General features: G+C 44.0%; 1 protein-coding gene and 1 non-coding gene across 3 annotated transcripts in view; one reads left to right on the top strand and one right to left on the bottom strand.

Annotated features, from left to right (window-relative positions):
• PRKCB (protein kinase C beta) overlaps positions 1 to 23,995 on the bottom strand; it is a 375,130-nt gene that overhangs the window by 301,568 nt on the left and 49,567 nt on the right. The gene's annotated exons all lie outside the window — the stretch shown is intronic.
• TRNAE-UUC (transfer RNA glutamic acid (anticodon UUC)) lies at positions 7,962 to 8,034 on the top strand. Its single transcript has one exon. It is a non-coding gene; the product is annotated as a tRNA-Glu (tRNA).

Below are 23,995 nucleotides of genomic sequence, written 5' to 3'. Positions count from 1 at the left end.
CAACCCCATGAGACAGATGTTAGTAGCATCCCTTTTGTACACATGTGGAAACACAGAGGGACTCAGCAACTGATGAGGATCACACAGCTCATAAGCAGAAGATCTGAACCCAGATAATCTGACCCCAGAGCCCACACCCTTCCCCATAGGCCAGGCCTGTCACAGGCACTGGGTGGCGAATGAGACTGACACCCCTGCAGGCTTTCAGTTTGGGAGCGGATCTGACCCTCCACAGGAAACAGACAAGCTCGTGGCTGAAGTGCTGAGTTCCAGGACAAATAAGGACTGGAAATAAACCATCATTCATTTAGTCAACAAAGACATAACAAGAGCCTAATATGCACTAGTAGTAGTCAAAGTTGCTCAGTCGTGTCTGACTCTTTGCGACCCCATGGACTACAGCCCACCAGGCTCCTGCGTCCATGGGATTCTCCTGCGTCCATGGGATTCTCCTGGCAAGAATACTGGAGTGGGATGCCATTCCCTTCTCCAGGGGATCTTTCCGACTCAGGGGTCGAACCCAGCTCTCCTATACTGTAGGCAGATTCTTTACCATCTAAGCTAACAGGGAAGCCCTAACATGCGCCCAGCCTTGCTCTAAGCAGTAAAGGATACAGCTGGAAACACAACAAGTAGATCCTTGACATTGTGAAGCTTACGGTCCAGTGAATATGTGGGAGGGATTTGTTTTTTGTTTTGTTTTGTTTTGTTTTGTTTTTTATTTTTTGGCTGTGGTCTTTGTTGCTGCCTGTTGGCTTTCTCTAGTTGGGATGAGCACAAACTCTCCTTTGCTGCAGTGCGCTGACTTCTCCCTCTCTTGTTGGGGAGCACAGGCTCGAGGCATGCAGGCTTCAGTAATTTCAGGGCATGGGCTCAGTACTTGGAGCACATGGGGTTAGTTGTTCTGTGGCTTGCGGGATCTTCCCGAAGCAGGGATCGAACCCATGTACCCTGCATCAGCAGGCGGATTCTTAACCACCGGACTACCAGGGAAGCTCAAGAGAAATTCTGGAGACTGTGTCAGCAAAGACCTGTCTGAGGAGAGGCCATCTGAGCTGGGGGTTGGGGGCGGGGCGGGGGTGAGACTGCACAGCAAGGGCCCAGCATTTGAAAAGTATTCCAGGCAGAGGGACCCACGGGTTTGCAAAGATCCACAGAGGGCTGCAAAAACCTTGGGTGGAAAACAAGTTCAAGTTGTTCTCCATCCCCAACCCCAAGAACCCTTCCCCCGCCACCTGGGCCCTGAAGCATCTCCTCCTCTCAATCCAAAACCCACGGACCGCACTTTGCTTTTATGCTGATTTCCCCTGCCAGCTACCAACAAGATCTAAGGCAGAAACATCTTAGCCTCTCATGGTCCTCAGGCATGTGCCTGCTGATTAATTCAAGTGTGTTTTTTAACTCTCGGAATTAAGGTACTCTGCCTGTTCGTGTTCTGACCAAGCTTTGAGTATCTTTGCCACTGATGGAAGAGGAATGAAGTGGCAGTACCGGCAGGATTGTGTATCTTTCTCCTAAGCAGGAAAGCAAAATCAGTGCTCTTCACCACAGCCCTCTGAGTAAGAGAAAGAGAAAAACTAATACCATATATTAAAGCATATATGTGGACTCTAGAAAAATGGTATGTGCTAAGTCACTTCAGTCGTGTCAGACTCTGTGATGCTATGGATTGTAGCCTCCCAGGCTCCTCTGTCTGTGGGATTCTTCAGGCAAGAATACTGGAGTGAGTTGCCATGCCCTCCTCAGGAGATCTCCCTGACTTAGAGACTGAACCTGCGTCTCCTATATCTCCTGCATTAGCAGGCGGATTCTTTCCCACTAGCGAAATGGTATAGTGGAACCTATTTTCAGGGCAGAAATAGAGACACAGACATAAAGACATGTGAACACAGGGAGAGGAAGGAGAGGGTGGGGTGAATTGGGAGATTAGGAATGACATATACACTATCATGTGTACCATGCTAGCTAGTGGGAAGCTGCTGTTAAACACAGGGAGCTCAGATAGGTGGGATGGGGTTGGGGGAGTGGGGTGCAGGCCCAGGAGGGAGGGGATATATCTCCACATAGAGCTGATTCACTTCTGTTGTACAGCAGAAACTAATGCAGCACTGTAAAGCAATTATACTCCAATTTAAAAAAATACATGTCAAACTTTGAGTCCAGCTCCTGAGCATATCCACATCAAAAGATGACAGCTATTATCATCATTTTGCAGAAAATAATGGTGGAGAATGAGAGTCTGGAGCCAGACAACCTCGGTTTTCATCCTAGCCAGAAGCGAGCTACGGAGAAGGCAATGGCACCCAATTCCAGTACTCTTGCCTGGAAAATCCCATGGACAGAGGAGCCAGGTGGGCTGCAGTCCATGGGGTCGCTAAGAGTTGGACACGACTGAGCGGCTTCACTTCACTTTTCACTTTCATGCATTGGAGAAGGAAATGGCAACCGACTCCAATGTTCTTGCCTGGAGAATCCCAGGGACGGGGAGCCTGGTGGGCTGCCGTCTATGGGGTCACACAGAGTCGGACATGACTGAAGTGACTTAGCAGCAGCAGCAGCAGAAGTGAGCTGCATGATCGGTCTGCCCAACGGCTCTGCCTCAGTCTCCCCATCTGTAAAATGTGCATCTTTATAAAAGTGCCTACACCTCACAGGACAATGAGTTCCTACAGGGAGAAAGGCTTAGTACAGGGCTTGGTGCTGAGTAAGTGCTGTCTTAATTGCTAACCTCCACTAATGCCACAACTGTTATCAACATTTCGTTGTTGTTATTATTATTAACATCCAAATCAAAGACACTGGTGAGTTCACAAAGGACTTCTGATTACAAAACAGCAGCAGCAAACGTGCCATAGTCATGCAGGATCAGCCTCAGGGGACATGGGGTGAGGCGTATACAGGCACTCTTCTGTACTGACTTGGCAACTTACCTGAGAATCTAGAACTATTTCAAAATAAAAAGTGGTTTGCTTTTTCTTTAAAGGCAGAAGCAACTATTTTCTCACTGCCTCCTCAGATATTTCCCCTCATCGGCAGAGAAACCCAAGTTTCAGAAAGGACAGAACACTATCCATACAAATAAGAGCCATGCACACCCCTGCCCACTCCACACCAGTCTGTCCTCTACGCTGTAAAGCCGGTTATCAATGGGCTGTGAGTTAAAATCAAGTCTCTCCCCAGGGGTAAAAATGCCAACAGACTCAGAGCTCTAAGTGCCATCAAGTTTCTCCTTTTTCAATGAATATTTATTGAGCACCTACTGTGTACCAGGTACCCCCTCCAGGAGCTGAGAAATACAAGGAGCAACACACACAGCCCAGGTTATCTTTTGGCAGCAGGGACGGGAGCTTAGAGAGTGTATGTGCAGACCAGAGTTCTGTGGCCTCCAATGCTGAGAAATGGTTACTGCAGGGTTTCTTTTTGGCCCCTTGAACCTTTGGGACTTCAGAGCAGGTGCTGCTACCAGCCCATTCTTACAAGAGAGACTCCGGGGAAGGGGTGGGGGTACCCAAGCAAGCTCAGACAACAGTCTGAAGCCTGGGAAACCCAACCAGGCTGGCTCCTGGGAAGGTCCAGCAGAAGCAACCCAACTTCTCATTTCAGTCCTGTTTCACATGCCAAAGAGATGGGCAAAGACGTCTTTAAAATAAGACATCTCTCTCCCACGGCTTCCTCCTCTTCTAATTTCCTCAGCTATCCTTCTCTCTCTCCCCTTCCGCTGCGAGCTGTTTCCTGCAGATAAAAACACCCCACAACTTCCAGTCTGCATAGCAAGATTGCAGCCAGCAAGCTCTAAATGCCGACGCTCCCAATCAAGCAGCAGGCGCCCCCGTGGAGTTAACGCTATTTTTTTAAAGCAAAAGAACCCATGCCTTCTACTTACCCTTAGGAGAAAGCCCACTGGGGAAGGGAGATGGGTGGGATTGATCAGGAAGCACTGGCTGCAGAGAGAGGCTCTTGCTGTGCTTAAAGACTATGAGCAATTTGGAAAAATTATATCCAAAACCATCAAAAGCTCAGAATGACAGACATTGTTCCTATTTCCAAAGCATCCTCGGGCACTGCATTTTGATTGGAAAAATGTTCATCTTCTAGAGTAATCAGTTCTAAATGGGGGAGAGGTAGAGGTGCTGCTTTTAGCTCAGAAACCCCACAGGAAAAGGGACCAGAAGTGGGGCCCACGGAGAATGACGCACGGCGCACAGAGTCAGATCCGACTGCCGTCAGAACTCTCCGGCCAAGTTTAAAATGCGCATGCCTTTTTGCCCAGCAATTCTATCTGCAGGACTTTGCATGAAAGATGTGTTCACACACGTGTGTCCACGGTTAGGTACGAGAATATTCACTGCAGCCTTGTTTGTTAGAGCAAAAGACTGGAAAGAGCCCAGTGTCCATCACCAGAAGACATGGAACAACCGGAGAAGGGAACACGGTGCAGCTGTTAAAATGAATGTGGCAGCTCTATGTGTGCCTGAAGACAGAGCTCTAAGATTCACAGTCAAGTACAAAAAGGCGACAAACAAAAAACAATGTGCAGAAGGTGCTGCTGATGGTACAAAAAAAGGTTCAAGTGTGCAAGTTCTCTTTACTGTTGTTGTTCAATCACTAAGTTGTGTCAGACTCCTTGGAACCCCGTAGACCGCAGCACACCAGGCTTCCCTGTCCTTCACTATCTCCCAGAGTTTGCTCAAACTCATGTCCACTGAGTTGATGATGCCATCCAACCATCTCATCCTCTGTCGCCCTCTTCTCTTCCTGCCCTCAATCTTTCCCAGCATCAGGGTCTTTTCCAATGAGTCAGCTCTTCCCATCAAGTGGACAAAGAAGGCTCTTTATTAATACATGCAAAACTAGTAACAGTGCTATCCTCCAGAGAAGGAACTTAAGGGCCTTAAGGGGACAGGGCTGGAAGGGAGATTTGTTGCTACTGAATACCTCTGTCATACCTGTAGGATTTCAAACTTTGCATCATATACTCAAAACGAACTATCTTAATGGCTAGTAGATAAGTAAACACCCAGGAAAAGAAGATAAAGGAATTATATCAATTAAGATAAACACATGCAGCAATTATCCTTCAATTAAAAAATTGATACTTTTTTTAAAAAGATCAACACATGCATACACACTCATACACACACACGAAATTCCCTAGAAATGGTGATAATTGATGCCAGCCCCTCTCTGTTGGTTTTACAAAATTGGTTCTTCATAGAGTGAGATTAAGGTTTCTCAACCCTGGCACTTTGCCATTTTGGAATCTACAATTCTTTGCTGTGAAACTGTCCTGTGTGTTGTATCATGTTGAGCAGTGTAACCTGGCCTGTATTTTACTAGATTCCAGCAGCAACTCTCCAAGTTATGACAAACTTAATGTCTCCAGACAGGCCTTGGGGACAAATCACCTGAGTTAGATGACGGAGTGCCTTCTTTATTTCCTTCTCTCTCCACACTTAATAACATGCAGACAGTTCTTATGGATAAATAACTACAAATGGCAGAAACCAACACAATATTGTAAAGCAATTATGCTCCAATTTAAAAAAAGAAAAAAATTACAAATAAACGAAAGTCATTCACAAGGGTTTGTTCAAATTTTTACACACACACACACAGACAGTTTGACACTGGGGCTGTCTGAATGCTCAGAAGGGTACATCTATCATTCTGTTTATACCAGTGAATTTATATTTGATATTTGTAACCAGGGAAATGGCCCTGGTTCTCAGCAGAGTGATTTAGGGGAAATGTCTTCCTGCAGTGAAAGAAAAGGGAGCATATGTATTGGTCTCACCAACAGATAAGGAATGGAATGTGGTCTTTGCCCTAAGCCGTCTGTTCTTTGATCATTACTACCCCTGACCGCCACAATGCCAACCAACGCGACAAATGCCAGCAGCTACCCCTGAGTTCCACGACGCCTGACACCCCCTCCTTCCTCGGAAGCAGATGGAGAAGCAGTTGTTTCACATGCTTGGCTGTGCTGAGTGGCAGACTTCCACTTCTGCAGAAACGCCAAGAGTGACCCCAAGAAAGAGATCACCCACAGGATGGAGGACAGGTCCTGAGCCCCAAGGAGAACTCTCTCACTCAACACTATCCATCAAAGAACAGTAATGAAATGGAGCAGGACCCTATGGGTCTTGTCCCCCATGTCCTCCGCAGGCCTTTGTCTGTGGAAAAACTTCAGCCAAAGAAGATGTTTAATCAGAGAAGTGAGAAAATGCAGAAACAAAGGAATATATTCAAAAGAGATCAAATAATAAAAATGTAGTCATTATGCATATTCTGCTGCTGCTGCTAAGTCGCTTTAGTCGTGTCCAACTCTGTGCAACCCCAGAGATGGCAGCCCACCAGGATCCTCCGTCCCTGGGATTCTCCAGGCAAGAACACTGGAGTGGGTTGCCATTTCCTTCTCCAATGCATGAAAGTGAAAAGTGAAGGTGAAGCCACTCAGTTGTGTCCGACTCTTAGCGACCCCATGGACTGCAGCCCACCTGGCTCCTCCGTCCATGGGATTTTCCAGGCGAGAGTACTGGAGTGGGGTGCCACTGCCTTCTTTGTATGCATATTCAGGGACTTTTAGTTCCTTCTCAAGGGCTATATATTCTGAGCCATGTTCTGTGGGCTGTCTTATAGACACTAAAACCCCTACCAGGTGGAAAAAGTTAACTACATGATGACCAGACTGGAGCCACGACATAAGCTGCCACAATTCCAAGAAGTGGCCTTGAAGAAAGGGGAACAAACCAACTGTGGAACTGAAGATTAACTGTACTTAAAATAATCAAGATGACAATGGTCAGAGACTTCCCTGGGGGTCCAGGGGCTAAGACTTCAAGCTCCCAATGCAGGAATCTGAGTTTGATCCCTGATTAGGGAACAAGATCCCACATGCCACAGCTGAGTCTGCATGCTGTAACCTAAGACCCAATGCAGCTGAAAAAATACTTAAAAAAAAAAAAAAAGAAGACAGTAGTCAGATCACTGATGAGCAATTTCAAGATGACTGTCAGAGCTAACTGTGATGTTTCTGCATGGAGCCCCTCCCTCACTCTATAAAAGCTCTTGCCTACTGATTGTCAATAGGGTGGGGAGTCCAACTTTGGACAGGGGTCCACCTTCCCCCCACCCCCTGCCCCCAGTTGCTGGCATCCAGAATTAAGCAAACTCTCCCTTCCACCAACCTGACCTCTTAACTGGCTTTCGAGTAGTGAGCAGCCGCACTCCACTTTCAGTTACAGCAACAACTATTGTCTTTGGGGGGCACTTACTATGGTCTAGACATAGTGCTAAGGATTTCACAGTCATTACTTCATTAGATCCTCAAGACAACCCAACGAAATAAGTACGATCATAACCACCCCCACTTTATAGATAACACACATTAAGGCACAAGGAGGTGAGATGGCTTGATCAAGATCACACAGTGAAGGCTACATAGTGCCTGGCAGACAGCAGGTCCTCATAAGGCACTTGTCTTATCTTATTAACGTTGCCACACTCCTTCCTGCCTCGAGGCCTTTGCAAAGACCATGCCCTCTGCCTGGGACGCTTTTCTGTCAATCTTCACCGACTGTTTGTTTAAATTTCCCTTTGTGAGGACAGACTCCTCTGACCCCCAAATAAGAGACATCATCTTGATACATACTCCCACCCATTCTACTCTTTTTATTCATAGCACTTACCATGACAGTAATCATATTATCTGTATAATTATTTCCTTGTCTGTCATCCTTATTAAACGGTAAGCTTCATGAGGTAGGGACGAGGTCTAATTTGCTCACCATTGGTGAGTACCTAGCACAGTACCCGGCACACTATAGGCCCTTGATTAAGTACTAGATGGACATAAAAATGGATGGAAGAACGGGAGAGAGGGAGGGAGGGAGGGAGGAAAGCAAGGAGGAAGAGTGAGTGAATAAGCAAATGACTGAACTTTAAAGATAAGGGTTGGGAACTCCCTGGTGGTCCAGTGGTTAAGACTCTGCATTTTCACTGCTGAGGGCCTGGGTTCAATCCCTGGTTGGGGAACTAAGATCTCATAAGCCAGACAATAAAGCCGAACAACAATAAAAATAAATAAAGATAAGCAGGGTCTCAAGAGATGAAGTAATCTACTCCCTCCTCATCTTACAGTTGAAGACAATAAAGTTCATGAAGTGAGGGTCAAATAAGACAGGATCCAATATTAGGATGTGTTCAGTTGCAGAAAAATCAGTTGGTTTCCAGAACTGGAGGACAAGGGCTTCTGGGTGACAGCCAGATGCCCCAGTAGCGGGTGCCTGGAAGAACCCTCAACAGGTAATACATGCGTTTGACGAGGGCTCCACCCAATAAAAGGGTGCATTTAAATTCACCCCAAGTACCTTTTGCCACACTTATAAAAATCAGTCTGATTATCCCCTCACAAAGTCTAAAAAAGCAAAAGAAAAAAAAAATTATTTCACACGTCAACAAGCTGTAGTCTTTAGATTCAAAATGCCCTTGCAAACCCACAGGAAACGCTGTTCTTGTGTATCATATCACAGCACGAAGTCCCCACTTCCTTCAGGGGGAAGAATGAAGCCATCTGGCAGGAGTTGCTCTCAGCTCTTTCCCGACAGCCCCCTCCTGCTCAGGGCTCTGCAGAGCTTGCACATGCCTCCCCACCCCTGGTCCATCCCACTCCTACAGAACCACCAAGCTTTATCCTCATGGGCCCTCTAGCCTGTTTACACAACTAGATTCTGCACTCTAAGGGGTGCTTATCTTATACAGTCAACACCTTGCACAGAGCCTGGCACACGGGAGGCACTCCAGAAATGGTTATTGGATAGATGGATGGATGGATGGGTGTACGGATGGAGACCATTCCATCTAGCTTCCAAATGCCCTCTCCAACCCTACATTCGGTAACCTGCAAGAAATGAGCTGTGCTTCTGTGTATGCCTTTAATTCAAAAGATAATTGGTGAATATAAAAAAGAACTAATTAGAAGCAACTTTAGAATAAGGCTATTTCATCTCTCAGGGCCTTCACACATACAGGTCCTTCTGCCTGGAAGGCCCGTCTTCCTCTCTTCATTCACAGAGCTAATTCTACCTCTTCCTTAAGGTGCCAGCATAAATGTCATCTATACAAGAAGCCCCCTGATTAACCTTCCTACACAGATATCCCCCCACATGCTCACTATGCTCTCCTCAAGCCCCTAATCTGTTTCCTTTACAGTTGCTTTTAACTTTCAATGTATTTTTCTGTTTACTTCTGTTTTGTCTCTCTCATCCTCTAAGGAGGTCTGATGAAGACACAGAGTAGCTCTACATCACACACTTTTTTTTCTACAGCACCTAGTATGGTGTCTGCAAATAGTATGCATTCACTATCTGTTGACCCAATTAATAAATCAATCAAACTCATTAAGAGGGAATTGGGCCCCCTGAAATAAAAGGTGAATAATGAAACAAGTAAATTTTAGGAGTCGCATCTCAAAAAGTCTTCTTGAATCATATGAAATAACGCAAATATTAATAACAATTCATGTGAAATAAAATTGTTGTTGTTGTTCAGTTGCCGAATCATATCCAATTCTTTGCGACCCCATGGATGTAGACACCAGGCCTCCCTGTCCCTCACCATCTCCCGATGTTTGCCCAAGTTCACGTCCGTTGCATCAGTGATGCCATCCAGCCATCTCATCCTCTGATGCCCTCTTCTTCTTCTCATTCTTTTATTTCATTGGGATGAAATAAAATACATCCCAATTTTTTCACAAAATTCTAGTCGTTAAATCTTCAAAAGAAGGAGAGAAGACTGAGAGAGGGAGGAGATAAAAGCTTTCAAAATCCCTTGTTTTGCAAAAGTGAGAATGAGTTGAATCATTCCATTAAAAGACAAAGATTCATAATTTGGAGGGAAAAAAATCAAAATTCAAATATATATGGTTCACAAGAGATGTGTGGAAAATAAAATGACACAAAATGAAAACGAAGAAATGAGAAAGCTGCCATGAGTAGAAATATTAATATCACACAAAGAAAATTTCAAGCATGAAAATATTACACAGAACAAAGATGGGTGTTTTATATTCATAAAAAGTACATCGGGGGACTTTCCTGGTGGTCCAGAATCCACCTGCCAATGCAGGGGACATGGGTCCATCCCTGATGTGGGAACTAAGATCCCACGCGCCGTGGGGCAACTAAGCCCAGGTGCTACAACTACTGAGCCTGGACTCTGGAGCCCAACTAGAGAGAGGCCCATGGACTGCAACTCGAGAGGCCCACAGGCTGCAGCAGAGTCCACAAGCCAGAGTGAAGACCCAGTGCAGCCTCACCCCCCAAAAAAGTACATCGGTAATAAAAAGGAACAGTGATATCACGTGCCTGGTATTCTGTTAAGCCCTTTATATTCATTACATCATTTAACTTACAAACCCAAAGTTACACTGGCATCATTATTACCACCAAGCTTTTAGGAGAATATGAAACTGGCCCATCATTTGCTTAGAACAGCCAGGAAGGATTTAAGCTTACATCTGTCTGACTTGACAATGAAGACTGAAACTCTGACTCCTACAGTATAAAAATAAAATCAGAATTCTAAAGCAAAATTTGTTTTAAAATATACAAAGATGGTTTCTTTAAAAAAAAAAAAAATCACCATCATAATAGGAGACTTGCATACAACCCAAACTTTGACAAATCAATAGACATCACTAAAATTTAATGAGAACAGTTAGTTCAAGAAACTAGAAAGAAGCCATAAAACTGAGAAAAGAGTGAGGAGGAAAATAGGAATTAAAATATCAGGAAACAGAACAGGATAAATTTAAAGTGTGGTTATTTGAGGGGGAAAATAAAACTAACATTTTTGCAAAGCTCATCAAGAAAAAATTCAAAAATCAAAAATAGGAACTTGGCAGTAAAAATGAGAAAAGAGAACTACAGGTGGCAAGGAGATTGTTCAGATCGCTACAGAACAATATATACAGCTCCATACTAATAAATTAGAAATTCAATTAAATACTTATTCCTGGGAAAACAGAATAGATCTGAATGTGTATCAATAATGGTCATGGAATAAATTATTAAAATTGGTAAACAACCAATACCCAAAAGGGCATTGTGCTCCCAAAGTTGTCTTATTTAGAGGTACAGAAAATTCACCCAAATTTTTAAAGAACATTATAAATCCTTTGCAATTTTGACTCTTTTTAAGTCAAGAGAAAGGACAGATGATAACAGCAAACCAAAAAAATTAAACTACAGAACAATTTCAATGAATATAATTTCCAAGATTTTAAATATAAATAAATTTAACCCAGTAACATAGGAATAATGTCAGAATGGATCGAGTATTGGGAAGATAGTAACAATAAAGGTCACACATTGTTTTGGTGTTTTACAATAAGCATGTATTTTTCAAAAGCAACAATCATATTCTCTAGGAGAAAATTAAAGCAATGATTACATTCAGTGATCAAGAAAATTTGGCAACGTGTGCTCAGTCATTCAGTCATTTCTGATGCTTTGCAATCCCATGGACTGTAGTCCACCAGGCTCTTCTGTTCATGGAATTTTCCAGGCAAGAATACTGGAGTGGGTTGCTATTTCTTCCACCAGGGGATCTTCCCGACCCAGGAATAGAACCTGCATCTCCTGCATTGGCAGGCAGATTCTTTACCACTCTAGGTGAGGGTATAAATTATTAATACTTACAAACTCTCTGTAGAGCAACCTGGAAACACAAACTTTTTAAATGGTCATACTCTTTGACTCAGAAATCCCAGTTTGGGGAACTGTGATGGGTTGACTGCAATAAAGGTCCTGTTTGTTTGTTTGTTTGTTTAATCCAGTAGCTTTGCCCATTGGTAATGTCCTCTGAAACTAGCTCAGGGCTTAGCCATGTCACATGCTTTGGTCTATGGGACAGAAGCAAACTTGTCACAAGCACAACCTTGAAAACAGTTTGGGTATCAAGGACTTCCTGCTACTCTTGCATCTCTGTGACAGCTGTGTAAACAAGGCTGGCGGGCTGGAAGATGTGATACCGATCATCCAGAGCAACCCACCAGCTGACTGGATGCAATCCACCAAATGCATGCTCGTCCCAAACATACATCTGCTGATTCTAGCACAAACCAAAAGAACTGCCTGGTCCAAATTGCAGAACTGTGGAGCTAAATAAATAGCTGCTGCTTTATACCACTAAACTGTGGGATTTTTTGTTATGCAGCAAAAGCTAACTAATACATGAATGTATCCTTTGGAAATATTCAGAAGTAGCCATATGTAAAGATAAATATACAAAGATGCTATTTACAACTGTGATTACATAATGTTAAATAATAGGAGCTCCTCAGGTAATTGAATATCTATTCAACGAAAGTCTATGGCACTATAAAACATCTTTTAGAGAAAAAAAAACTTGAGGCTACAAAATATTTACAAGATATCACTCAGTGCAAAAGAGTGATAATATTACTTTATAGAATATTATGTAAAGTAATATTATGTTATGAAACTTTTTATAAAAAATGAGTATATCCATATTTATATGCATGGAAAAAATACTGGAATGGCAAAAAAAATGTTAACTATCAGTCTCCGAACATGATTTTTTCCTTCCGCCCACCTGCCCCTACACTCTTCCTGTTTTCTGCATTGATCCTAAGTCAGGGCTTGTGAATAGTCACTGGGCTGCTCTGGGAGCTGAACCTGGAATACTCTGAGCCCACTGAAGGCCACTGCTGAGAAATCAGATAAGGAGTAATCCAGGCAAGGATGTTAGAAAATCCTCCTAGTATAATCCCTATTAAAGCACCCTAAAGCATGGTGCTTGTCAGCATAGCTGGGAAAAGGAAAAAGAGCTGAAAGAGGCCACCGTGTTGCTGGCAAAGGCCTTCACCATGAACAATTTATGGACTCTGAGTCCAGCAAGTTTACTTGGCTTTTTCCTTCTATTCCTCAACTCTCAGTCTCTCTTCCAGCCTCTCCCTTCCTCTCCCTGTCATGTGTCCTTCTTACTTTTCCCTTTATTTACTCTTAATTTGGATTTTCTCTGAGTTCCTTTAAGAAAAAGAGGAGGGATTCAGTCAGGAGGGTGGCAGGGAATAATCCAAAGATGAAGCCCATCCAGGGTCTTAGCAAGACTTCCACTACCCTCCATCAGACTAGCCCTGGAATTCAAAAATAAGCACCAGTCATTCCAAGTTCACCCTACAGACTAAGTGACCAATGGAGGCAGATTTCCAATCCTGCTGAAAGGATAATGACTGACCTTCTCCCATATAATAAGCTGGGTTCCAGTCACATGCTACTGTGGAGACAGGACCTAGTCAGATGATAGGCTGAGATCAGAAGACCTAGATAACAGTCTAGTTCTGATGCCAACTTGATATAGAACCAAGAATTTACTTCATCTCTCTGAGCCATCTTTTCCTCCTCTGCAAATCAGGTATGAGAGTTGGACCATAAAAAAGGCTGAGCACTGAAGAATTGATGCCTTTGAATTACGGTGCTAGAGAAGGCTCTTGAGAGTTCCCCGGACAGCAAGGAGATCAAACCAGTCAATCCTAAAGGAAATCAACCCTGAATATTCACTGGAAGGACTGATGCTGAAGCTGAAGCTCCAATACTCTGGCCATCTGATGCGAAAAGCCAACTCACTGGAAAAGATCCTGATGCTGGGAAAGATTGAGGGCAGGAAGAGAAGGGGGGTGTCAGAAGTTGAGATGGTCAGATAGCATCACGGACTCAACGGACACGAGTTTAAGCGAACTGCAGGAGATAGTGAAGGACAGGGAAGCCTGGTGTGCTGCAGTCCATGGGGTCACAAAGAGTCGGAGACGACGTAGCAACTGAACAACAAACAACAACATCCCCTTAGACTCTGTTACACTCCGATGAAAACTGATGTTTGTCTTGTTTGTTTAGTGCTATATACCAACAGGCACTCAATACATATCTCTTGAGCAAAATAAATAAAACTACCTATCTATTCACTCACACAAGACTTTGTATGAAGAAGAGAGAGATGAGAATGCAAGGGCTTTGGCTGTATAAATCACATTACAAAGACAATGTATGTTTTAATAATTTTTTTACTAACATGAAACAGAAATAACACTGTCTTGGAAATAACATGCTCATCCCTTAGAGAAAAGCTCTCGGGCTTTGCAAAACAAAGTTTGAGAATCACTGAAGTAAGAATTAAGGCTCATGACCTTAAAACGATTTAATCCACCAAGTCAGCCGACACTGCATCCTGAAGCAACAGAGTTTTGTTTTGTTTTCTTTTCTTTAACCAGCCATGTTGTCAGCCTCTAAAGTCCAGGACACAAAGCACAGAAGGGCAAAGGGTATGCTATTTCACAACATTCTTACTGAAACAACTGGGGGGAAAAAAGCAAGCTTTCCCAACACATCAGTCTACCACCAATTAAAATGTTGCGTGCTGAGACCCTCATCAAAGGTCTCCTCTCGAGGGCTCCCGGTAACAGGTACAACTTTATCGTTGAGACCAAGGGAGTCATGCCACTTATTAACAGGCATTTGTTTCAGAAAATATCCCCAGGAGAGGTGATATCCAGCCATCTCCCAATCTGCACACTGTTGAGACCTTGTTGGTGTTATAGCTCTGAGAGGGTGTGGGCAACAGGCCTATGGTTTTTCACACATTACCCTAGAAAGGATTCTAACTGCACAAGGAGGTAAGTTGTGGGATGTCAGCCAAGCAAAACACTGACAAATACCGTTCTGGTCAGTTCAGTTCAGTCGCTCAGTCGTGTCTGACTCTTTGCGACGCTATGGACCACAGCACACTACCCTGCACAATTTTTGTGCAGTCTTGGGTGAAAGCTCCTTTCCTGGGTCAATGTGATGGGCAGACACACAGCATCTTCTTCCACAAATGGCTTCTTTTAGATGCTCATCAACCTCCACAGGTCAATACAGCCCCATGCAACTGAACACTGGACCTAGAGCTGAAATCACCACAACTGACTAGTTCCTCTAACTAAAAACTCCTGCTGCATTTGTGTTGAACTGGGGAGTCTAAAAATAATAATAATAATAAACCCTGACAAACTCCTGATGTATGTGTGTGGGTTTAGTCACTCAGTTGTGTCTGACTCTTTGACATCCCCTGGACTGTAGCCCACCAGGCTCTCCTGTCCACAGAATTCTCCAGGCAAGAATACTGGAGCAGGTTGCCATTTGCTACTCCAGGGGATCTTCCCAACCCAGGGACAGAACGCACGTCTCTTGTGTCTCCTGCATTAGCAGGCAGATTCTTTACCACTAGTGCTATCTGGAAACCCGACAAACTCCTGGAGATATACCCAATATAGGAAACTGGGCAATGTACCTTAGGAAATAGCCAAGAGAGCCTCGTGCACATCAGTTATGATTTTTATTATTTAAAATATATATATTTATTAGTACATGCATAAAGGGAAAAAACTAGAGAAAGATGCATGACCTGCAAACATACACACACACATACACATATATAATACATACACATACACACACAAACAATGGCACACATAACCTCACCACTTAACAATAAGCATGTATAAAAACATATAAGAACACCTTATGTTCCTTTGCTTTTTCCCTAAGCATACATATTAAGATAAGCATCTTATTTCATAATCTGTTTTTTTTCCTGCTTAGCCATGTATCATGACCATTTTTCTAAGGAAGGCAACAAATATTTTTTTTGTAACAGTGTAACAGTCTATCTCATGCCTTAACATTATTTACCTATTGGATAGCTTGGATATTTACAATTATTCTGTGTTACAAATAGCAGCATACATCTTTAGTATATCTCTCTTTCCTAACAGGCTCTGGGAGTGAAGATAATTTAAGTAAGGAAGTAGAAAAATTATAAAGTTAGGTATGCCTTTGTGGATGGCCTTCCCAGATGGTGCTGCTGGTAAAGAACCCACCTGCCAATGCAGGAGACATAAGAGATGTAGGTTCAATCCCTGGGTCAGAAAGATCCTCTGGAGGAAGGAATGGCAACCCACTCTAGCATTCTTGCCTGAAGAATCCCATGGACAGAGGAGGCTGATGGGCTACAGTCCATAGGGTCACAAAGAGTCTGACATGACTGAAGCGACTTAGCACGCACACATACACACACTTTTGTGGATATTGAAAAATCCTAAGATGACGGTAGGCACTGGTGTGGGAAGGAAGATTATGAGTCAGATTTCAATGCTTTCCATAAATGAGAGGAGAGGCTGGTGGTCTATAGATGAAAGACAGGAAAAAGCAAGGGGTCACTGAATAAGAGGCTTAGAGGAGAGTAACTACAAAGAACAAGAGGAAGGCAAACTTCTGACCCCAGAAAAGTTGTTGTTCCTGAGTGGACTGCAGGCAGGGGGAAGGGAAAGCATTCAACATAGGCAAGTCCAGACAGTAGAGTGGAGAGTCCACCAAGGGATCAACAGAACCAGAAACCAGGTATGAAGGAGGCGAGCAATGGCACAGGAACCAGAGCTTACCTCTCAGCCCATGACTGAGGATAATTGATACAAAGATGGGAAGTGTGGTTGGAGATGACCAGTCTTCGAAGTCTTCAGTGGGGCACAGGTCACTTTGCTTCCAGAAATAGTTAAGAGTCCTAGGGAGTATCTCTCCTAGTTTCAAAGAAGTGGCCAAAGATATGCTTAGGCTTACAAAGACCCAAATGCTCTGGGTGACAGCTGTCACAGAGAGGGCAGAGGCCCCTACAAGGTTCAGAGCAAGAGAACAGAGCCTAGATTTGGACACGAACAGTCTCATAGGATTCAGGCAGCTTCTTGCAATAGGCTAAGGGCATTAGGAGGCTTGCAGAGAGACAATGAGATCTGAGGGATTTTTTTTTCTCTTAATTCAGGTAATAAAATTGGAAAATGAAAGGTCAGTGTGTTCCTTCTCGAATATTAGTTGCCTCAATGAGGATTTTCAAGGGAGCTGTGGAATGTAGGATTCAGCTGAACTTTCTAAAAGTTAAATAAACCTATTCATTAATTGACACTCATTTAAAGAATACATATCACGTGTCTACTATGGGCAATGCTCTGATTCTAAATACTAGAATTAGGGAAGTGAACAAATAACAATACACTGTACACAGTTAACAAGTGAATAAACATATAAGAAAACGCCAGCTAGTAATAAGTGCTGCAAAGAAACGGAAAAGGAAATAAAATAAGACTGTAGTGTTACTTTATACAGACAGATGGGACAAGAGTTAGTGAGGAGAGCTGGGTCATATCGCTGGGTAATACACAACCCCCAAACAAAAGGTTTCTTCTCCTTTCACACTACATGGTCATGCCAGATTGGCTAGGGAATTTCCTCTACGTCTCTGGGATCAGGTTGATAGAAAAGCCTTACCTCAAACATCACTCTGGAGAGTCAAGAATCAGCAATGAAATGCTCCAGCAGAAAGTGACATACATCACTCTGGAATACAACTCACTGGGCAACTCACTCATATGGCCCAACTTACCCACAAGGGAGCCAGAAAGTGCAACTCTGCCAATGGCTTGCGAAGACAAAATCCAGAAACACTTAGTGCAAAGCATGAGTGATCATGAAAGACAACAGTTAAATGGATGGACAGATGTAATAATAGTAATCGTTAACACACAGCACTGCCTATGAGGCATGCACTATGGAAAGTGCTTTATACATCCAGACTTACATAACCCTCACAACAAAACTATGAGGCAGGCTCTACTATTACGTTCAACATCAATCTCATTTTACAGCTGGGGAAGCTGAGATAAGGAGATGTTAAAAAAAACTCATGAGCTATGAGGCTTCCCTCATAGCTCAGCTGACAAAGAATCTGCCTGCAACGCAGGAGACCCCAGCTCAATTTCTGGGTCAGGAAGACCACTGCAGAAGGGACAGGCTACCCACTCCAATATTCTTGGGCTTACCTTGTGACTCAGCTGGTCAAGAATCCACCTGCAATGTGGGAGACGTGCGTTCGATCCCTGGGTTGTGAAGATCTCCTGGAGATGTGAAAGGCTACCCACTCCAGTATTCTGGCCTGGAGAATTCCATGAACTGTATAGTCCATGGGATCACAAAAAGTCGGACACAACTGAGCAACTTTCACTTTCATTTCAAGAAAAAACTTAACCAAGATCACGTACTTGGGAGTGGCAGAGTTGGAATTCCAACCTAGGCTGTATTACTGCAAAGTCTATGCTCTTAAACATTACCCTATGTTGAATGTGGATAGAGGATGGAAGGATGCATGGATGGATAGATGGATCGACAAGTGGATATATGGATGGATGGAAGGATGGATGAGTGGGTAGGTGGATGGATGAGTGGGTATGTGAATAGATAAGTGAGTAGATGAGTGAATATATAGATGAACGGATGGATAGGTGGATGAATGGATGGATGGAGGGATAACCAGTCATGTTGACTAGCAATACTAAAGTCAACTAGGAAAAAAGAGCTTGACTCATGCCACCAGCAGAAGGGGACTCAGACACCTGCAGGTCTCACATTCATTTCACCAGTCTTGGTCATCCAACTGTGTCACCACTTAACATGCTAAACAGCTCCAGCAGTAAAACAAGCTGTCACAGGCTTACAAGCAGAAGGCCAGAGGCCCCTGTAAACACACTGCATGCTTGCTACCTAAACCCTTTCCAGCCATCTTGGAAGCACAAGCCTGCTACCCAGGCCCCACACAGAAATTCCTTCTTGGCAGGTGGGGTGCAGTAACTCCATACAGACAAAGACAGGGACGGCTCAGTCAGGCTGTGGTTGAGAACAAGCAGACGTGACTAGGACGGTGGAGGAAGAGGGGACAAACTGGTGGTTATGGCAAAACCAAGGGTGCCTGAGTCAAGAGCAGTGGGTTTTGAGGATTTCCCCTTCTCTGGTACCAGCACACACTTAAAATGGGAAATACTTAACAAGCAGCATAGTGCTTGCTAACAATATTCAGCTTCCTGGATAAAGAGAATACAAAAAGGCAGCAAGGAGGAAAGCCTTGAATGTTCTACCCCCGAAACACAGGCCCTGCTACGGCCCACAATGGCCCATTATCTCCCAGGGGAGGAGACCTTGTCTGCCAACTCAGGAAGCCAGCAGGCCCACCCAAAGAGCTTTTACGGAGCTTCCTCTAGCTGAGCCGAGCTGTGCTTTCCACTGCTCAGCCCAAGTGTCTCAACAACTTCAAAAGCTACCCAGATGCAGCCTCTGTACTAGAAGGCAAGCTGAGTCAAGAGAGAGGATCAAATTTATCACTGAGGTTGCAGCAGCCCACCAAGGAGAAAGGACTTGCCTGAAGTTCCCCTCTAGCCAGGCCCTGTATAACCAGGCTGAGTAAATGGAAAGGCGACCTGATGCCCTAAAGGCAAAGTGGAAAAGCAGAGTACAGCAAGTCAGATTCTTGTAGTTAGCAGTAGCACCCAGGAACACTCAAGAACAACTCAAAAACAAACAAACAAACAGGGACTTCCCTGGTGGTCCATGGTTAAGACTCTGCACTTCCAATGCAGAGGGCAGAGGTTCGATCCCTGGCTGGGGAACTAAGGCCTCACATTTCACTCGGCCAAAAAACGTCCAGACCTAGGAAGACATCTGCAACCCAGCTGGGGAGAAAAGAACCAAATCCATACAACTGCTAGTCATGGGGCCGGCACCCCCGAGTAAAGAGATTCACTCAAGGGAACTGCCTGTCAGCTCACTTTATGCAGTGCCTGGGAATTTGGCGATTAGTTCCCGAATCATCCTTGGGAAGGGAATGGTATGAGAGAATGTTCATGGCCCAAGTGACTCCCAGCTGAAAATAAACGAAGATGACATCTAGAGAACTGAGTCAGGCTGAAATGTACAAACAGCAGAAGGAGAGCCACGGACCCAAAGAAAAGACACCACCATTGTGTGATGCTCTAGGCAGAAAAGAAGGGGAAAGGTACAACCTGAGGCGCCAAAGGGAAAAAAAGGAGCAATAATAATAATAACCTTTAACTGAGCACCTACTGAGGCCAAGAACTCTTTTCACTCCTGAACATGTTATATCCCAGCCCTCTTGAAGACTCTAAAGAGGTAAGATGAGGTTGAGTGCCTTGCCCAAAGACACACCAGCAGCAACTGGAACCTCAGTCTCTCTCACTCCAGAGCCATTTCCTAGAGTAACAGAAGCAAGTGAGGAACCAGGCAAGAGAAGGCCCTCTCAAGGGAAGACCTAATCCATCTACAAGTCAAAGTGAATTCCGTGGCTGCTGCTGCTGCTGCTGCTAAGTCGCTTCAGTCGTGTCCGACTCTATGCGACCCCAGAGACAGCAGCCCACCGGGCTCCACCGTCCCTGGGATTCTCCAGGCAATAACACTGGAGTGGGTTGCCATTTCCTTCTCCAATGCATGAAGTAAAAAGTGAAAGTGAAGTCACTCAGTCGCGTCAGATTCTTCGCGGCCCCATGGGCTGCAGCCTACCAAGCTCCTCCGTCCATGGGATTTTCCAGGCAAGAGTACTACAGTGGGGTGCCATTGCCTTCTCCAGAATTCCGTGGCAGACTCAGTCAAATGCCAACAAATAGCAGAGATGCTGGTTAAGAACACTTTTTAGTGTAAGACTTGGGTTCAAATCCCAGCCCCCTGACCTCAAGCAAATCTGTCAACCTCTTAGAACCTCAGTTTTCTCATCTTTAACACAATAACAACATATTTATCTCAAAGGGTCAGTTTGAGGATTAAAAGAGAAAACAGATATAGTGCTACATGCACAGTGCAGGCACATGGCAATCAATCAGTGAAAGTTAGCGAGTGCTAATGCTGTTACTATCATGCTCCTCAGACCCGCTGGTGCCTGACACAGAATCAAAAAGAAATACACCACGACCCAGGCCACTTCGTTACAAGGGCAATTTGGTGAGGGCTCAGAAGAGCTTACAGGTTCTAGAAAGACATCCAGAACATACTTTGCCCACCAGCTTCCCACAGCCTGAAATATACATTTCCCAGCACACAGGAAATACACATTTCCCATTTTAAAACAAATTCAGTGCAGATGTAGGTTACACTGGAGGGAGCATGGGTGAAAAAGCTGAGGGCCAACCAGGATTGTAAAAAGTGTTTAAAAAAAAAAAAAAAAAGTTGAGAAAAATAGTAAAAAGTCTCAAAATCTCCAGTCTGTCTAAGAAACACAGGATTAATTAGGCTAATAAAAAAGTATAATGATTAGTACATTTCACCCCTCAAAGAAACAATAAGAGTAGGAGGGGACTTCCCTGGTGGTCGAGGCTAAGACTCCACCGCTTCCAGTGCAGGGGGCCCAGGTTTCATCCCTGGTCAGATAACTAGACCCCACATACCACAACTAAGAGTTCACATGCTGCAACTAAGAGATTCTGCATGCCATAACTAAAACCTGGCACAGCCATATAAATAAATTAGTATAAATAATAAGAGTAAAGAGAGAGGAGGTTAACATCATTGGGATAGTGACTGGCACATAGCAAGCTCTAATGAACAAAATTTGTTATTATTATTAAATAATTGTTATATATAAGATTAATCATAATTATCTCTGCTATTACTTCTGTCATTATTATTATTGATTCCTTTGAGTGATACTTTACATGTATCATCTAGCATCATGTTCACAATAACCCCTGAAAGGTAGATGTATCATTTTATTTAGTTCCCTGATGAGGAAATTGGAGTCCCCCAGAGAAATAAAATAACTTGCCCGAGATCATCCATCTGTTGAACTTGGTTCTCAAATCCAGGTTTGTCTGATCCCAAAGCCCCTATATCTCATCTCTACTTACTATATCCATCCAATCATCAGTATTTGCTGAACAAATGAATAACCCCATGGACAAAAAGGCTGCTGGAATGCCCCTGAAGACAAGGAGATGGCCAAGTGCTCAGTGTCTGCAGGATGCAGCGTGCCAACAGAAAGACAAAAAGAATGGTCACATTTTTCTGATGAATTAATCTCTACAAAGAGAAGCTTGAGCTAAGGGAAGGGACTTGGGGTTGATCTGTTTAAAAAGGAAAACATAAACTTATAACAAATGTAAGTTCTCAGCCCCACATGTTTACAATATAGGGGAAAGTCTACGGAACTTCCTATGAGCTTTGCTTACGTCGTGAAGGCCTCAGCCACTGGGGATGGGCACAGTGCTGCAAGCTTAGTCTGGATTTCAGAGTCCAGTTAGGGCTTACATCCCAATGCAATTTAGAGGAAGTAACCTACACTTTCTGACCCTCTGTTTCCTCACCTACAACTGTTGCCAATACAGTAGCCCAGCTACATGAGACTTCTGAATATTTGAAATGTGGTTAGTTTGAGCTGCGACATAGGACAAGTATAAAATATGTGCCAAAATTTGAAGACACCATATTTTTAAAAAGTAAAATATTTCATTAATCATTTTATATTGATTATATGTTGATATGCAATATTTGGGATATAATGAATTAAAGAAAACATTAATCAAAATTAATTTCATTTGTTTGACTCTTTTTAGGTGGTTACTTAGAAATTTTTAAATGACATGTGTGGCTCATGTTATATTCCTATTAGCCAGCACTGATCTACAAAATGTGAGGAGGCTGACATGAAGTCAAAGAAGACGTTATATGGTAAGAGCTCTAAAAACGTGGACGGGACTTCCCTGGTAGTCCAGTGGTTGAGCTTCCACCACAAGCAGCAAACATTTGATCCCTGGTCAGGGAACTAAGATCCCACCTGTCTCAGTGTGGCCAAAAAAAAAAAGAGTTCCAGGCATCCGGTTTTGTGTTCATTTCCCTCCCCACCTACATCTGATCCAGCAAGTCCTTCCAACTCCCAACCCGGCCAGTGTCTCCCCAAATACAGCATGTCTCTCTCATCATCTCTCACCTGGATGTCTGCAGCAATCTTTTAAATCATCATCTGGTCTCTACCACTCAGCAGCCAGTGGGAGATGTTTTAAATACAGATCCAATCCTTTCCATCCCCCACCTAATACGCGTTCCCACTGCATTCAGCACAGAAGCTTATCCCTGCCTAAAAGGCCCCAGTGTGACATGGTCTCTGCCCACCTGCTTCTCCATCCACACCCACTGGAACCCAGCTACATGATCATGTCAAGCTGGCTTCCTCCTCATGGCCTTGATACGGCTCATCCCAAGGGCTCAGAACAATTAGTTTCCCCATTCTTCATGGCTGGCTCCTTCTATCTTGTGGTTCTCAGGTCACATGTCACTTGGTTAGGAAGATCTCCCCTACCCAAAGAAGCCACCTGCCACATCACTCTGTTGCCGTCTCCTGGTTCAGTCTCTCCATGGCATTTATCACAAGTGGAACTCATCTTGGTTTTTTTCCAATTTGCTTACTTGGATATCATCTGCCTTCCTGCTGGAATATCAGCTCCAAGAGGGCAGGGATCTGCCTTAGCCCTTCTATCTCCACAGCCTGGACTGGTGACAACAACATGGCTGGTGCCCAATACACGCCCAATGACCGAATGGATGTGTCAGCTGGAGCTGTGGAGGAATTAGGGGCCACATCCCCAGGACAGTCTGCCAGAGACGCTTCCACTCCAGCCATGCCAGTATGGATACACATCCAAAAGAAGTGAAAGCAGGTACTCAAAGAGATGTCCACACATTCATGTTCAGTTCAGTCACTGAGTCGTGTCCGACTCTTTGCGACCCCATGAACTGCAGCACACCAGGCCTCCCTGTCCATCACCAACTGCCAGAGTCTACGCAAACATCCATGTTCACAGCAGCATAATTCACAATAGCCATAAGGAAGAAACAACTCAAGTGTCCACTGACAGATGGAGGAGCAAACTATAGTGTATATGTAAAATGGAATATTATATAGCCTTTAAACGGAGGGAAGCCGGCACCTGCTACAACATGGATGAACCTTGAGGACATCATGCTAAATGAAAGAAGCCAGTCACAAAAAGACTACTATACGGTTCCACCGTAGGCTGCATCCAGTATAGTCAAAATCATAGAAACAGAAAGTAGAAGGC

The sequence above is a fragment of the Bos javanicus genome, chromosome 25, assembly GCF_032452875.1.
Source record: "Bos javanicus breed banteng chromosome 25, ARS-OSU_banteng_1.0, whole genome shotgun sequence".
Taxonomy (NCBI): Eukaryota; Metazoa; Chordata; class Mammalia; order Artiodactyla; family Bovidae; genus Bos; species Bos javanicus.
This window is presented reverse-complemented; position numbering and strand designations above follow the sequence as displayed.